General features: G+C 40.5%; 1 protein-coding gene across 1 annotated transcript in view; it reads left to right on the top strand.

Moving 5' to 3' along the window:
- The window catches only part of SCFD2 (sec1 family domain containing 2), a 199,959-nt gene that overhangs the window by 70,353 nt on the left and 112,557 nt on the right, over positions 1 to 17,049 (top strand). The gene's annotated exons all lie outside the window — the stretch shown is intronic.

Consider the following 17,049-nt stretch of genomic DNA (forward strand, 5'->3'; position numbering starts at 1 on the left):
CTTTTTGAGAGATACTGTGAGCAGTTAAAAAAAAAAAAAAAAAGGGCATAAAAACTGACTTCAAATTATTCTGCTTATGTAGTGTTGAAATGGGGGATGGGTCATGCTCTTTATTTTTTATTTACATAATAAGATTTGGGGGGCAGCTATTCTAGACTGAGTTAAATTTCTGTCACCATATGATGATGCCACGTTATTTCATGTGGAGAGAACTTTGTAAGTTGAGAACTTACGATTTTGGAGGAATGTCTTTCGGAGTCTTACTGCTGGTTGCAGCTTACAGTATTGGAGGAATGCAGCCAAAATAGTATTTTAATGTTTTGGGGTCTTTTTTACATAGTTATACACATCAGTTTTCCTGTCTGCGTTGGCAGGAGGCTCAGCATGCGGAATGTTTATCCTTCCATACATGATGATGTTCATGTAATCATCGTTGCCAAAAAATGAAGACCTAAAGTACAGACGATTTTGAGATTCCCAGTGTAGATTTTGTGCATGTAAGAGTTTTGACAGTAGTCTTTGGAGAGTCTTCCCATCGGTCATTACTGTTTGGATGTGAGAAGTGTGGGCTTTGTAGAAGCGCTTTGCAGTTATCAGGAGAGTAAAACACTGCTGCCATGTGCTAGGACCATACAGCTCTTCTAGGGCCATAGTGTCCCTTGAAAGGTCCAATAGTAAAGGCTAAGTATAACATCATTCTGGGGTATTTCATTTCAATTTCACTTTACTATTCATAGAGTCACAGAATGGTAGGGGTTGGAAGAGACCTGTAAAGACCAGCTAGTCCAACTCCCCTGCTAAAGCAGGTCCACTTTAGATCAGGTCACACAGGAACGTATCCAAGTGGGTTTTGAAGACCTTCAGAGAAGGAGACCACAACCTCCCTGGGTAGCCTGTGCCAGTGCTCTATCACCCTTACAGTAAAGATTTTCCTTAAGTGAAACTTTTTGTGTTCCAGCTTTTGTCCATTACCCCTAGTCCTATCGCTGGACACTACAGAAAAAAGTGTTTCCCTATCCTCTTGACATACACCTTTGAAATACTTGTAAGTATTAATGAAGTCCCCTGTCATTCTTTTCTCCAAGCTGAACAGTCCCAGATCCCACGGCCTTTCCTCATAAGAAAGGTGGTTCAGTCCCCTGATATTTTTGATGGCCCTGTGCTGGACTCTTTCTAGAAGTTCCCTGTCCCTCTTGAGCTGGGGAGCCCAGAACTGAACGCAATACTCCAGATGAGGCTTCACCAGGGCAGAGTAGGGGGGAGGAGAACCTCCTTCAACCTGCTGGACACACTCTTCTTGATGCATCCCAGGATTCCATATGTGGCATCCTAAAGTCGCCACATATGTTTCTCAAGTTGATTGGACATTTACATTTCGTGACTTTGTCTTCTAAATTTGCGATATTTTTAGTTGAGGTTGGTGGCCAGTGAAATATGTAACCAAATTCAAGGATGAGAATTAACGGAGTGGTCTTTTAAGACCAATTCTCGGTTATTTTGCAGTTGGCTCAGTATTTGCTAGCCTGTACTGAAAAGAAGGACTAAGAAAAGAAAATTACTGTATTGTTTCCAAGGAGAGTTGCTGCTCAAAGGCTGATCAGCTCTTGCAAATCTCGTTGATACCTTGATCTCAGGACACAGGGTGAGTTTGGACATCTCAGTGGTCATAAAAAAATTCTCAGATGAAGAAATTACTTTTATTTATTGTTTTGCTATTGCCATTATCAATGTTGCCTTTGCTGTGTTTATAGCTGCAGCTTCAGAGCCAATTCTGAATTTCATGGCCATCCTTGCCCTCTTTGCAGAGAATGGCATGAAATATACACACTTACAGCTCGCCCTCACTCTCTTCCTGATGTTTGGGTTACTGTTGGTCATTTGGTTGTTGTTTAGTTATTCTGGTTATTCTCAAGCTTATTGTTTTGCACTTGCTGTAAATTTTTTATAGCTCTATGCCATTTAAGATGATGATTTTTCTGTTCTAACTAGGTTTTTGATAGATCCACAACAAAAGTTGGTAGATTCATGAATTTGGAAGGATTTGATAGACAAGGGTACATTCTGGAAAATTAGGTGATTAATAAGTGTAACCTTCAGGCATCTTTCATGAATTCAGCCTTTTGGATTAAATGTGAAATACTGTTCTTGTAGTAATCTAGAAATTTAACAATGTATTTTTGGGCAAAAGCAGTAAAAATTAGGGGTAACATATATTAGGATTTTTTTCTGATTAGCTTTTTTTTTAGTGACAGCAAAAACATATTCCCAGCCTTAACCATGTGTACCAAAATGCTCTAGTTTTTAAATGATCACCAAAATAGAAAAATAATCATTCTTCTTGTTCCTCTTGTAATCCTCTGGAAATCAAGTACTGGGAAGAAAGATTCCAGGAGCCAGTTCTCCTGGAAGAATGAGGAATATGGATCACTGTTTTTGGAATAATGTCCACTCAGTGGATTGATTTGAGCATCAAGATCTGGCAAAGAAATTTAGCTGGCTTCTCTAAATGCAGTGAAAGCCGCTGAAGGCAGTGAATATAACTGGACTAACTTAACTATCCTTTTCTAACATTTCTGCCAAGGACCACCTAAGCCCTCAGGAAAGTTCTGCTAAATAGAAGAAAACTGTTGCACTTAACGTATACATTGGCCTTTAGTGGCTAGTGGAACATTTGTGCCATATGGTCACATCATCTTTCACTTCAGACATGAAGTATATAGTGACTTCTGTTTTTTCTTCGAGAAATTTGGTTTGTCGGAGAAACATCTGGTTTATGTAAATGAGCAAGGAATTCAGTACAGGAGAAGGTGATTGCAAAATAGTATCTATACGGTCTCTGCGTCAGTCATTTAGCAACGTTTTGTGAAAATAAACATTTATTACGCATTCTCAGTGTTCATAAACATGAAATTAAGAGAAAAAGAGGAAGAGACGTGTTCACACTAGTAACGCGGCAGTTACTAGATGTGCCGCGGTAACGGCTGCAGAAGGCGGCTGAGATCGGCTTTCCTCCTCCCTCCAGCGCTCCCACACTGCCACCTGCAGGGCCCCGGCACGGGACAAGACTCCGACCCAGCCGCGCCAGGCTCGTTCGGCCCCGCTCAGCCTCCCGCCCAGCCCGGCCCACAGCAGGCTGTCGCCGCCGGACAGGCCGCGGCCCGCCAGGCCCGGCCCGGGGCGGCCGGGAGCAGCCTCTCTTCCCGCGGGGCGGCAGAGTCAGGCGTGGTGCCGCTTCGGGCTGGGTGGTAACTGCTCATTTGGTTTCTGTCTCGCTCTTCGGCGTTTGTAAGGACAGACACACGCCCCGCGATCCAGTATATTGATGGCCAGGAGTGTGTGCTGGCTTCTACTCAAACCAAATCGAGAGATCTCGGGCTTTTCTGTTTCATAAAGCAATCTAGTAATTCACCTTCAGAATTTCAAAGCGCCACCGAGCACAGAGAAACAGTTCTTGTGACAAACTTTAATTAGTTGGTTTTGGATTTTTTAATCCGATTCTGTCTCAGTCATGTTTTATGAAAATTATTTTTGTGGCATTTCTGTTGCATGTTTTCTGATGCGGAAAAACAAATCAAAACCCACTTATCACATGAATCATTGTTAAAGTCAGCAGTGGTCCTCTGTGTAAAATCTGCCAGTAAAAGCCAGGAGGATGGGGATTAAACCTGGAGCACATTAAATTAGTTCCAGTCTATCCCGAGAGCAGGCTCTGCACTGCTTGCTTAGGCAGGCAAAACGGAAACAGGCAGTTTATAACAAGGCTGGTTTAAAAACTGTGGGGTTCATTTGAAAAAGATTTATAACCCCCACTTACATAAACATTACAAATGTGGGCTGCAAGCAGGAGGCAAATCTTTATCAAAATCTCTTTAAGAGCTTTTTCATTGTGAATAAAATGGACAGCATGTACTCTTGTTTGAAGATTCGCCAATATTTATACAATAATCTTCTCTCAATGGTCTGAGTAATTAAAATATGGCTCAGGATAGAGCAGGGAGACCACCAGTTGGTAATATGCTGGAGTCTGACAAAAGTGGCGATGACTGAGGTGGCAGAGGGAAATTAACTTGGAGGCAGGAGAAAAGATTGTTCTCAGACTTGTTCAGGTTTTTGTAGTCGTTATTAAATAACAAGTGAAATTTTAAAGACAAAACAACTGTTTCTAGATTTGTCTCCATCCCTTGCCTCTTCCCTGGTGGATGCTGCCTTCTTAAACAGCAGCACGGAAGTTTTGTGGGGTTGGTGATCTTTGCTAGGACCTGCAGAACTCTCTGCTGGGAAGGCTGGAATGTTTGCTTCAGGAAAACTAAAAGTAGTCCTGGCTGTGGGGGTCCCAACTGATGGCTGAAGTAACTAGTCACATTGTAACATTTCACGGTAACTTAATAGTTATGATGTTGTTTTGTAAGTTTGATTTTAGAAGGATTAAACACACACTAGGGCAGAAAAAAAAAAGTATCGTTAGTGTTAGCATACAATTTTATTTCTTCCATTTTACTTTGTTTATTTAGCATACATGTTATAAGAATTGTCCACATCCTGGATTTAATAGCAAGTGCTTTTCATATTTCATTCTGATACTAATAAGTACCTAAAAAAGCTTTATAATACTAGTCAGCCTTGCAAAATAGGATCCAAGTCTCAGATAAATGACTTACAGTAATTTGGGAGTTGTAACATATAACCAAGATACTCTGGATTCTCTCATTCAAACTATGATTTCTCATGTCTCCATGCGGAATATCACTTATGCCCCAAATGTCAGGTTCTTGTGTCTGAGAGCAGACTGACAGACGGCTTGTTAGAAAAACAGGAGCTTTTTGTGCTGTGGAGGGGGTGAAGAATATTCTGGTAGCTACCAAAAAAGAAATTACTATTTTTCTGCTGTTACAGTGGTATGCATATGCTGCAGTAGAAGCCGTGTACTGTAGAAGTTGGAAGCACTCCCACCCTTGAGGTGTAGGGAGACAGAGAAGAAGAATAGAGACTATATCAAAGTGCTATATTTTCTCTTTTGCAAAGGCTGTGCAAGAGGGACTACAAGGCACAAAGAGACACTCATACTGGCTTTTGGAAAAGAAGCCGGTTAATACTGAACTCCCATCCTGTGACAGCTTGACTACTACTGATACTCAAACTAAATAGGTTGCAGCAGGCTCAGAGTGTGCCTCTACTGTCAGCATTGGTGTACCATGACTTGCGGTGTATGTGGGGGCTGCAAAGGGATTTGCTGCACTAGATGTTATTACTCATACCTGGGATTTGGCATCAGACTATCAGAGCACTTGAATTAATCCCTGGTAAGTGTGAGGAAGCTACAGCTACTTTCAAGTGGAGAAAAGCAATAAGATCACAGTTGGACGTGGAGGCGAATGTCCATCTTCAGAGTCTCGTTCTGGTGCCTGACCATTATGTCTTGCCTCCTTTCTCTCACACCAAAAAGACCAATGGAGAACTAGAAAATATCTGGGTACTTCACCATCTAGCTTATACAACTGAATATGTATGAGGAAGATTGGTTGTTGCATATATTGTTTGGGGGGGGAGGGGGTTGTTTCTTTTTAACACTGCACATACAAGCACCTTTTCTGTTGCCTGGTATTGAAATCTGAGTTGTAAGTGTTATAACTCAGCACATTTTGGTATTGTCTTACAACAATATAAAAACCATAGTTAATGTAAAGGTAGCTTAAATCATATCTGGTCTTATCTTTAAGTCTGGGGTTTTATTCCTAGTTAAAATGACATGGAATATACACTATCCCAGATCTCCAGAGTGAAACTTGAACATAAGAAATCCTTCCTGCATGAAGCAACGAGGAATGTATACAAAAGTAACTGAAAACTTATGAAGTCCTTAAATGTTTGGAATGACATGCGAGATTTAAGTGTTTTTAGATATTGGGACCAGATGTCCTGTGCTCCAGTCAGCTCCCTTTGCACAAATGTGATAGCATGAGGGATAGTTATGCTGACTCAGGCGGTCGGCTGAGTGGGAGGGAAGTCCCAGGGGGACAGAAAGCTAGGATTGTTTTTCTAGTTGTAGCTCGTGCCGGACAAACAGATGGGGAGGAGGTGTGGCAGAAACAATCCCTGGCAGCCAGAGTGCCCTCACATGGCCCTTGCAGCTGGCAGTGGGAGAGCAGCTTAACATCTTTACTATCCAGAGCAGGAGACAGCTGCAAAACCACTGCCAGTGCCATGCAGCATGGCCCAGCACCACAGGAGGACGATGGGGCCACTGGCACGAGACAAAGAAGGAGAGGACTTGCAGCGTGCCAGCCACAGCAAGGTCATGTGGGCCAAGGGGTATGACTGACAAGCAGATATTGGGTATACTTTCCAGTATAAAAAGTCATCCTAAAGGGTCGAATACCCAGGCACAGGCATGCCCAACCTAAGGTGTGCAGTCCCTTCCACCACACATGAATACTGGCATTTGGGATTCCTACTCAGTTAAGGAGCTGAAGGAATAGCTTGTAGGCACTCAAACTGTGCTTGAAAAGAGAACTGTAGACAGGATGGGATGAGAAGATTAAAATAATTGGATTTCAGAAGTTTTTCACCAGAACACTTTCATAGTGTATAAATAATTGTCATTTTGTACTATGCCTGTATTTCACTTGATGTTTTATATTAGATGTATGATCAGTTGTCATTGCCGCTGCAGTTCTTGCACATTTAAAAGGAAAAAAAAATTGCATCCTTTACCTTTGAAGCATCACAGTCATTTCTGCTATTCGTTGTTTCCTGAAAGGTTGTAAACTGATTAGTTTTTAATGGCAGGGGAAAATTGCGCAGGAAAATTTAGATTTTAACCTTTCTTGGGATGAAATAAGATACAGTTATGTAATTAAGCTTTTTTTTTTTACTCTTCCCAACCTGAAAAGGGGGAAGGAAATGTTCTTCCTTGTGCAAATCAAGCCACAGCGAGTGTCTTCTAGTGAAGATGACCTGTCAATGAGAGATTCCTTGCACACACAAAAATGAACAATGGGCTCATAAGTTGCAAACTTACTCAAGCTTGTGGCATCTGCCTTTAATCACTGTGAAAGCCCGAATCCTGTTTAAAGCATGGTGAGCCTTGTACGAGGGCTAGAAATGTCAGTACTCTATTGTGATAACATTTACTGTACTGATTAACAGCCATGTTGCTCTGTGGCACACTGATAATCCGCTTTTGCATGTCTTTGTGTTGCCGTTCTGTCTCCTTCCTGTGGTTCCAGCCAGGACTGTGAGCAGAGCAGTGGGATCTTCTTTTGTGCAAAGCTCCCATGTCCATATATTTTTGCTTTGTGGTTCATGTCATAGATTATATCTTCATCTATCTGCATACTGAGGCCTAAAATATTTTCAAGACAATGCAAAACATTTCCAAGTTAGCTACTGTTTACATTTGTATCTATAAAATGCAGTAAAGGGATCCTTCATCTAATCTCATATGACTGTCCCATGCAAGCTGATGTTTTAAATGGCTTTCAAGTTTGTTGACTCCTAGGATTTTCAATTCCTAGTATTTTGGTAAATTCCAGAAATATTTGGCAGATATATTTATTCTAGGGGTAGATTTTTACTAAGTTTTTTTTTTCTTTGTAAGAAAAGGAGCAAGAGAAAAAGGATAGAAAGAGAGCGTCCTGTTTTGCTCAGATCTGCACCATTTCCATCAAAATTGTCCACAAAAACTTGGGTCTCAGGGATACTATGAAATGGAGTGTATTTCAAAGTAGTACCCTTATTCAGAGTATTTTATGTAATGGCATAATCTCTAAGCGTCGCTAAAAGGGATATATTTAGCCCTAACTTAAGATGGAATCATGATTCATATGATGCTTTGGAACAAACTGGCATTGGTGCTCATGGCAACATATGATAGATGTCCTGATTGTCTGTTAATAACAAACTTCGAGGGGCAGAATTCGACGAGATTTGTTTAAAAAAGTTTGATGGTGAGGTAAAACATTTCAACACAAAAAAGCCAACAGCAGTGCAAAAAGCAGGATTTTTTTAAAATGCACTCAAAACATGCATATGGGTTCCAAACTCCTTTAGTTTTTCACTCATTAGGGCTTATTTTAGCCTTGTCCCAGGCATTTGTTTTTTCATTTCTGGTACCAGTGCCTACTGACTGACCCATCACCAAAAGCTTCCCTGCGGCCCTGAATATCTGACATTGGAGTGGCGCAGGAGTGAAGGAAAATGTGTAGAACAAAGGATTGAGAGAGAAGAGATGCCTCAAAAGGCAAGAAATGCAGAGGAAAAGGCACAAGACGGGGTTGTTTTGACTGTCAGTCTCTTGTTACTTACTGCTGTGTGCCAGCTCTCACAACACGTCCAGTATTTCAGTATGTATTGCTTTTACCTTTTCTGCTATTTCCAAAGTATATTTTCCACACAGGTCACTATTCCTTTCACTGCAGTTAAGCACTGTGCCAAAGAGTTTGCGATTTTATTCACCAGATCCGTTTTACGCATAGTGTTTTATTACATGAGACCACTGAGTTTGTGCCTTCTGCTTGTTTTCTCTCCTTCCACACTCCAAAGTCTTTCTGAAATACATGTGACAATGAGACCATCTCCACTAACTCGTGAATTGAAAAAATCATAGTTTCAGCTTCCCTTGGTTCTCCTTTGCCTTTCTTGTCTAGATTCAAGAACTATCTCATACTCTGAAATTTTCTTCTGCATGAAGAGACATACATAACCTGTTATTCTTCCTTTTGGTAAGCCAGATGTCTCTCACTCTGAAGAAATTTACTCTTTCAGATATTTCATAACTCCAATATTATCTCTAGTTTTTCACTGCTTCTTAGAAATGAGGACACGGGAACTGGTCATGATATATTGGAATTAATCCTGACAGTCCCACATACCATAATGAACTTGTTCCCCTACATCTTTCCCTTGGAAACTACATTTTGTAGTTATATTGGTCCTTTTGCCATAGCTTTGACCTAAATGCGTCCATTCTGAAAATGCGTTCCAAAAATGTAGCTGAGCTAGTTTACTTTTTGTAATCATACTCAAAAGCAGCTGCCTGCAGAAGATTAAGAGAATAGGACAAGGTTATATGACATTCTCTCAGCTCTGACCGTTTTGAATTCTGGCGCAGATGTGGTTTCTGTGTATTTACTAACATTTGTTGGAAGTTTTTTCCCCAATGAATTTTTCCATCATCTTTGTGAACCAAGTAAGCATTCAGGAGCACAACAGCCTTTGGCAGGAAGTTCTACATCTGAGCAAATTATGTGAATAACTACCTCTATTTAATTTGCTTTTTAATCTGGCTCTTACCAGCTTCATTTATTGCCCCGGAGTTCTTGTGTTGGCACAGAGAGTAAACAATCCCTGCCCACCTTCTCTTGTCTTGTGATTTTGTAGACCTTTTATCTCTTCTGGGTCATCTGGTTTTCCAGCCTGAAGAGTTATAGCTGATGATCTAAACAGACATTAGTGTCCTTTTCTTTGCCCAGAGCATCTCAAATCTTTTTCAGTAACCGTCTCCAGGGATAGAATCCCCTCCTTCTGCAGACAGGGTCTGCACTATTGAATGATTGATTTGGTTGTACTACATTTTGCTTGATTTATACACCTTTTACTCATTTTCTGTCCCTGTGGATTCTTTTCCAGTGCTTTGTAGTGACTGAACGCTTTCCCATTGTTCTCCTCAAAGCTGATGTAAGCTTTAACTTCCTTGGATATTAGGTTATCCCTGTGCCTTTTTCTTAGTATTGAACCCCTACCATCTTCTGGCAGTTTTCCTAGTATTCCAAGGTTTGTAAGAACAAACAACTAACCTCAAAAAAACACACACAAAAATTCTTGACATGCGTAATGCCAAAGTCTCTCTCTGATAGAAATTTTAACTTGACTGTGCCTGTACCACTTTTTTATTCTTCTGTCACTATTTTTGCTGTGATGATTCATGTTTATACTGAGCATGTCTGTAGAAGCCATCACACTAAAAGCTTTGGACTGAGTAGGTTAGAAGTACCTCCTTTTTAACTTGCTAATGAGTCTCTTATGTCAGACATGCAGTGATTTGAGTAAAATTGTCCTTATCCTTGCAGAGCTTTGTCTAATAAAATCCAGACTTATTAAATACCCTTTTTTCAGTATCCTGTTGCTGCTGAGCCCCCATGATCCCATTAAAGTATCTTAACGCAGCTGTAGACTGAGATGGTTTCCAAAGAAAGAGGGAAAAACTGGACTGTGTGATGTAATGATACCTCACCAGACAGTATAACTCACTGGGATGAGGTGGTTTCTGTACTGTGGAAGATTAGATATCAGTGACTTTATTAGAAGCTTTTTGTGATGTTATATAAATTTTCTCAAAATGTATGTACAAGTCTTGCAGTTCTGACACAGTAACTGAATCTGCTTTGTATAACACGGGAAAGAAAACAACCGAAGAAGTTGCACAATGATTGAAAACGGTAAATTACTGTCAAACAACTATGGTGCTCAGTAAAGATGGGCAAAAGGTGATAAGAGGAAATCTTAGCTATGTTGTTCAAAATATAATTTCTCTTTAAGGAAGTCAGGTTAAAGAAAAATACTGGAATACACTACTTTGGCTATGGGTTATAGGTAGAATCCAATTGCTTAAGTCATGATTATGGGCTAGGGATTTATTGGCTGAAAGAACTGACTTGGACTTTGCTTTTATTTTGCTTTTAGAAATGACAGGGCTCAAACAGCTTGTTCTAACTATTTTTGTTGTTATCACTTATTAGCTGTTAAGTGGCAGTGGCATGTTTTTGGAATTATGCAAGACTAAAAAAACCCTCTCTGACTAGAAGAGCTTGCAAATGTGCTTTTTAAAAGCTTTATGTCATAAGTTAATTTCTCTTGCCTTTGACTTATCACTGTGTTTTGCAGTAAGTGCTAACTTACTGCAAAGTAAGTAACTATTCAACAGGTATAAATTGGCAAAGGACTGATGATGTCTGTGGTGTTGACTGATAGACACCAATTAAGAATCTGGCCATATGACAGTGTATTGAAGAAGTCATCCAAAGAGCAGGTGATTACTTACATGTTTTTCTTTTGTATGTCTTGGCCACCTTAAACTCTAGTTCATGTAGGCTTCAAGCCAGCACTGTTGCATAAGGAGGTGGTCCAATCCTTGGTTTTCATGGCTAATCTAAGTGAGTCTATGGCCAAGCAGTAAACCCGAGCAGAGAACGAGGCTGGTTAAAACAATTTGTTTTAATGCACAGTCACAGAAACACTTCAGCAAGCACAGGAGGAGGCTGCTGTGGTGGGCACAAGACAAGAATGAAGGTCAAGAAGGAGAATGTGCATGTAGGACAAATGCCAATCTGTGTCTTTGGCAACATGAGCCAGGTTAAAAAGAGCTTTTTAAAAGCTTACTTGTTTTCTTTTATTTGATTCTTATTTGTTTATGGTAGAACTTTAAGACTGTCTACAAGGGGTGCCTGGAAATTACCTCTGCAGTTTTGAGGATATAGTTCCCGGGGCAATACTCAGAGTGGGTTATAAATGCAGAAAAGGGGACAGGAGATAGAAATGGCTCTGTTGGGATATTTCTTTAAACACAGAGGAGTCATTAAAAGTAATGACAAAGGAGACAGGTACTAGATGCTTTTACTGTTTCCTGTGTCTCTCACTAACAGTTTAGTTATCTTCTATTTTCTGTAGACATGTATTCTTGGTGGGTTTCTGTATCATCTGTTAAGCGGACAGACAGACACTGCAATTAAAGAGAGGAAAATGCAAGTTTCTTGGTATTGGCAGGAGCAAGTCATAAACCTGTTTTCATCCACAGCAAAAGGCAATGTGATCTTTCTCCTTATCTTTGATGATTTACACTTTTTTTGGTTTTTTTCCCCCTGGAAGCAGCCATTTACTGCCAGCATCTCACACCTCCACTCTCAAGCTGCAGTGAGTTGACTGGATGCCTCATCTGCTCTCCCATGAGGCTAAAGTTTTCTCCTTTCCCTTGCAAGCCAAGGCTTTGTCAACTCTCCTCAGCTGCAAACATAAGTGCGAGACTAAAACTTTTAAGGTATCCAAACTCACTTCCTGCAAAAGGAAGCGTACAGATGGTGAACTTCAGGTATCAAAATTATTTCATCCTCTTCTTAAACAGAAGAATTAAGATTAGATTAAATTCAGCCTACCTTAATAATTGTATGCTATATATCTTGACACTGACAAATTGAGAAGTTTCCTAATGGTGTGTGAGTGTAGTACTTCAGAGACTTTCATTTTTTGTGTTGTGTTTTGAGTTGGTTATTCTTCAATCGTTCCATACAAATACCTGAAGAGAAGACAAGGAGAAGTTACATTTTTATCAAAGCTTGCCCAAGTCAAGAACTGTAATGATTTCTAGAGCTTCATATGGAAAAAATGTAATTTGCATGATAAAATTATTGATTTATTATGCCAAATCACTGGTCACCCATAGGCCATTTAATGACAACTAAATACATGAAATTATTGTTTTGCTGGGAGTAAGGAGTACAGACATCTTCTCGCCCGTATGGAAACTGCATGCAATGAACCCCAAATCTCAGGTGGCCAAACAGGCGAGTAACCAAACTGCAGTATTTGATTTATAGGCAGCTAAGTGCTGCCAGCAGCTGAGACACCTTAGCTTGGCAGCAGCTCTCATTTTTGCTAAGGTGACTGCTGCTGCAGAGACTTTTTGCCATCCGTCTGAGCTGGTTTTGCACACCAATGAGATCCTGTCTCGATGCCATTGTCACTTTTGTCAGATAGAATATTCTGCCTTCATATGGATAGTAGGGAAGCTAATGTGCTGCATAGCAAAACCACAAAACACAAAATGTGAAACCCAGGTAAAACATGACAAATCAAATAGAGCAACCTGGGGAAGCTGCTTATTCCATGACTTGTGAACCCTCTTTTCACACCTAAGTAAGGAGTAAAAGGAGCTTCTATTAAATAGGGCAGTCCAGATGGCCCAAGGGCTTGTGAGTTTCCACTAATCCTGTTGGTTTTACCTGCAGCTGGGTTTTGGGGTTGGTTTTTAGTTTTGTTTTTCCCCAGTAAAACTCCTTACTGTTGTAAAGCTTTGTGGTTCCTATTCCAAGAAGGTCTGTTAACTCATGCGACCTCTGAAGGAATTAAATATGTTTTGCTTCCTAAACGGAAAGCTGCTAGAATATTTACATAGTGAACCAGTCTCTTAAGATTTATCTCCTCCTTCCTCCTGGATTTTAAAAGAAAATAAATTCCACTTGCTTGAAGTTGATTTTTGCTTTAATATTTTTAATGATGTGTTGAGGACAGTGGGCTGGAAGCACAGGGATTAGAGTGCTCAATTCTCTTCTCAATTTTGTCAGGGACACGTGTTAATTCAAGTAAACTCTGACCCTCCTCTTCTTGTCCTCTCCAGCACACTCTGTTTTCTATTGTGTAAAAGATGTCTAGTGATACATATGGCTTTAGATTCTTACAGGTTTATTCAATACTGAAAATAATGCCTTTCACAGAAATGCAGAACATTTTCATTGGGTTTTTTACACTTCCTCTTAATTCCTGTAGATCCTTTAAGTCACATTTTAAATGTCACTTTTGAAGCACAATATCACGTTCATTGTTTAAAAACTGAGAAAGTTATTTTTGTGCTTTCTTCGCTGTCTTCCCAACTGCCAAAACTCGGGCCTTTTGCAAAAATCAGAACATTGACGTCAGTTCACTTACCCTTAGGGATAGCAAATTATTACACAGCTTAAGTTAAAAAAATAAATAAGGAGGGTGGAGGAAAGAGATGGAAAACAACAAAAATCTATCACAAACTCTCCCTGGATTCTGAAGAATATGTGTCTGTAGCATTAAAATGTCCAGACAATGCAAGCAAGCAGAAGGCGTTAGAGCTTTGGCCTTAGCTGGCTCTGCATTAAGCAGCGCTAATGTTTTTATACAGCCTTTGGAAAGCTCAGAAATGACCTGTTTTTATTATTTTTATTGGCTCCCCTGATGATAGACAAATGGGGCTAACCTGAGGCCAACATAACCAGCAGGAAATTTGGGTCATGGGTAGTTACATTTTTAAAACTTGTGTTTTAGGGTTGTTCAATCAGGGTAATTGATTGATTGTTAGGCGGTGCAGGGAGCCCCTAAATCATCGGAGGTGGCCAGATAATGACAGTCTGCCAGTGGATTTTGTTTGAGGCAAATTTCCCAGCTCCCTGCGGAGCCGTGCTCTGCAGTGAGGCTGCTAGTCTTTTTTTGTCTTTTTTTTTTTTCATGCATGCTCTAGTCCAAGTGGCCTGTTTGGACAAAATAGCCTCTGAAACTTGGCAGTTCCATTTGAAGTCGTCCGTAGTGCCATTTCCCAAGAGATAAGGAAAAAACATTCCAGAGAAGTTCATACCCCAGAAAGACCCGACATGCGTTCTGAAGTTAACGGTTTATTATAGCTCCTTTTTTTTTTCTCTTTCATTTTTACTTTGAAGATAAGAGGTGGCAATGGTTGCTCTAAGTTGTTGAGTTTTAGCCCGCCCTACAGTAAATCATCCTGAAAGTTTAGACCCAGCTATTTTTTGTCCTCATGTATGTTTGATAGTTTGCTAGAGATGCTGTACACATGTACTTTCAGGAGCTACTAACTATCCTCAAGCAGGAGCTGTTGACCCTGCTGTTTTATACAACCATGTGCATCCTCAGTATTCCATGCATTTGGATAATTTATGCATGCAAAACAGAGCTTTTTGAGGAACTCATCTTTGGTGCTGTGGGAGCATGCTATGACATGTTTAGAGATGGGGTGAAGCAGAGAGTTTAGGTCGGGGGGAATAGATGATGTGCCAGTAGATGGTAGATGATGTTCAATGGTCTGTGGCATAGGGCTTGCCTCTCCTTAAAAGTGAATTCAGATTAATGTAGATGGAAGTTTGTTGTCTATTAGAGAATAACTCAAATCTTCAGTTCTTAGATTTTTAGGGCTAATAAGGCTTATGTTCATTGTGGATCTCCCTCCCAGTAGCTGCATACCTCTGAATTGAAGTTTTCTCTTTTTCCATTTTAGGATCTGGGTGATCTGATATTTATTGTACTAGTGTACAGGTGACAATTTGTTTGTGTCACTTTTTAAGAAGAGAGCGGGTAATACTGAGCTGACATAGGGCAGAGTTGAAATTAGGGAACCAGCAACCTTGTCTTGAGCATGGCCCAGCTGCCAGCGTATGCCAGATCAGTGCCAGATACCACAAATTTGCTTCTCAGGCGGAGCAGCGCCCGAAATTGCTGTCCCTGCCCAAATACACAGAGAGTGTCAACCCCTCCCAGATTTCTAAATGTTCCTTCTTGGCTCCCATATCCTTTTGACCACTGTAGCTTCGTAATTTACTGCTTCAAGTCCACAGTTGCACTCACTGAAAGTTTTAGCCTCTGAGTAGTTAGAAAATTCTTCTCTAAGACATGTATTTGAATAGAAACGTAATGTTTGACCCCATTAAAGTCACTTGAAAGATGTGTCCACAGCAGAACTTGTATGTCAGGAACAGAGTGATGCCTAAAGAGCACAGAAGTGTTTCCTATAGCACAGGCTGGAAAAAAAAGTTTCCTGAGAGCCTGAGAAATTTGTGCTTTTTTTACGATTGAGATCTGTAATGGATTGGTGTAGATATAAAAATGACAGTTTACGAGATGTTTGTTAGTGCTTCGAGACTTACAAAGACAACTAAACCAAAATACAACCAAAACAAGGAACTCCTGTGGTGTTGAATGGAGTACACCTGGAGATGAAATTTTCGGTTTCTTTTTCCTAAAGTTAGACTCTGAAATCCATGCTCAGGTTTCAGAAAAGACTACCGAGTTGTCAGAGAGCTCTGAACTAAATCAGTGCAGTTAAAAGCAGTATTAAACCTAATTACATGATTTTGTTTCTGTATAAAACTGTTTATTTCTGGTTTGTTTGTTTTCTATTTTATTGACTTATTGTGTATCTATTTAAAGGGTGTATTATTGGCTGTGGTTCCTATGTACCATGACTAGGTTGAAGTTATTGTAGTAACAACCAAAAATAAATATTTGCAGATGACTCTTTGGATTAAAAAGGGTTAAGTGTTTCATTGTACACTATGAATTCACCCATAGATTTTCACAGGGTTTGGTGATCACAGGGCAAGGGGTAAAGTACTGATGTTGCAGGAGACCTCATGGAGACCTCATATATTTAACCTTCCACTTAAATATAAGAAAAAACTATTTCACTGTGAGGGTGAGGGAGCCCTGGCAGAGGCTGCCCAGAGGGATTGTGGAATCTCCTTCCTTGGAGGTCTTCAAGACCCGCCTGGACATGTTCCTATGCAACCTGATCTAGGTGAACCTGCTTCTGCAGGGGGGTTGGACTAGATGATCTCTAAAGGTCCCTTCCAACCCTACCATTCTTTGATTCTATGATTCTACGTATGGATCTGAGTGATTGCTGCCACCAAGAGAAGCAGGCTGTTTTTCTTTCCTCGTAAACCTCCAACCCTGCGCAAGAGCAGTGTGCTCCTCCTGCCTTGACTTGCACTGGCCCCGCTTCCAACCTGATTCCATTGCTGAACTGCAAACTAACCCACAGCAGAAAACTTGTGTGTGGAGATTTCATCCACAGATGTGTGCACACAACAAGGGTGGCAATTTGCCGACACAGTCACTCTGCGATCCTGAGTAGCAGAGACCTGCGTGGTGGATCTAAATCACAGCCCTGGTGTTACATGATGTGGACATCAGTGTGGCACTTTAGGAGATTCCTGTCTGAAGTCTCCTTTTTACAAACACAGCAGAGCTTTATGTACACATTTCTCACAGAGATGAGAAGGAGGGATGATTTCAAGTACCGAGGACTTAGGACATCCCAGCATGCTCTTAGTTTCCTCCTTTTCTCTGCCAGCCTTCTCCTTCTCAGATACACATTATGATCATTTTTCAGCCTCTCATTCACAAATTTCTCATGGCCCATGCCTACCTTGCAGCATGAATGTGCTGTGGGAATGAGCCTGACATGCCTAGCAAAGAAGGCTTTTTGGTATGGAAGACCGCTGTTTTACGTGGTTTGAGGAGTTG

This window comes from Colius striatus, chromosome 3 (genome assembly GCF_028858725.1).
Source record: "Colius striatus isolate bColStr4 chromosome 3, bColStr4.1.hap1, whole genome shotgun sequence".
Taxonomy (NCBI): Eukaryota; Metazoa; Chordata; class Aves; order Coliiformes; family Coliidae; genus Colius; species Colius striatus.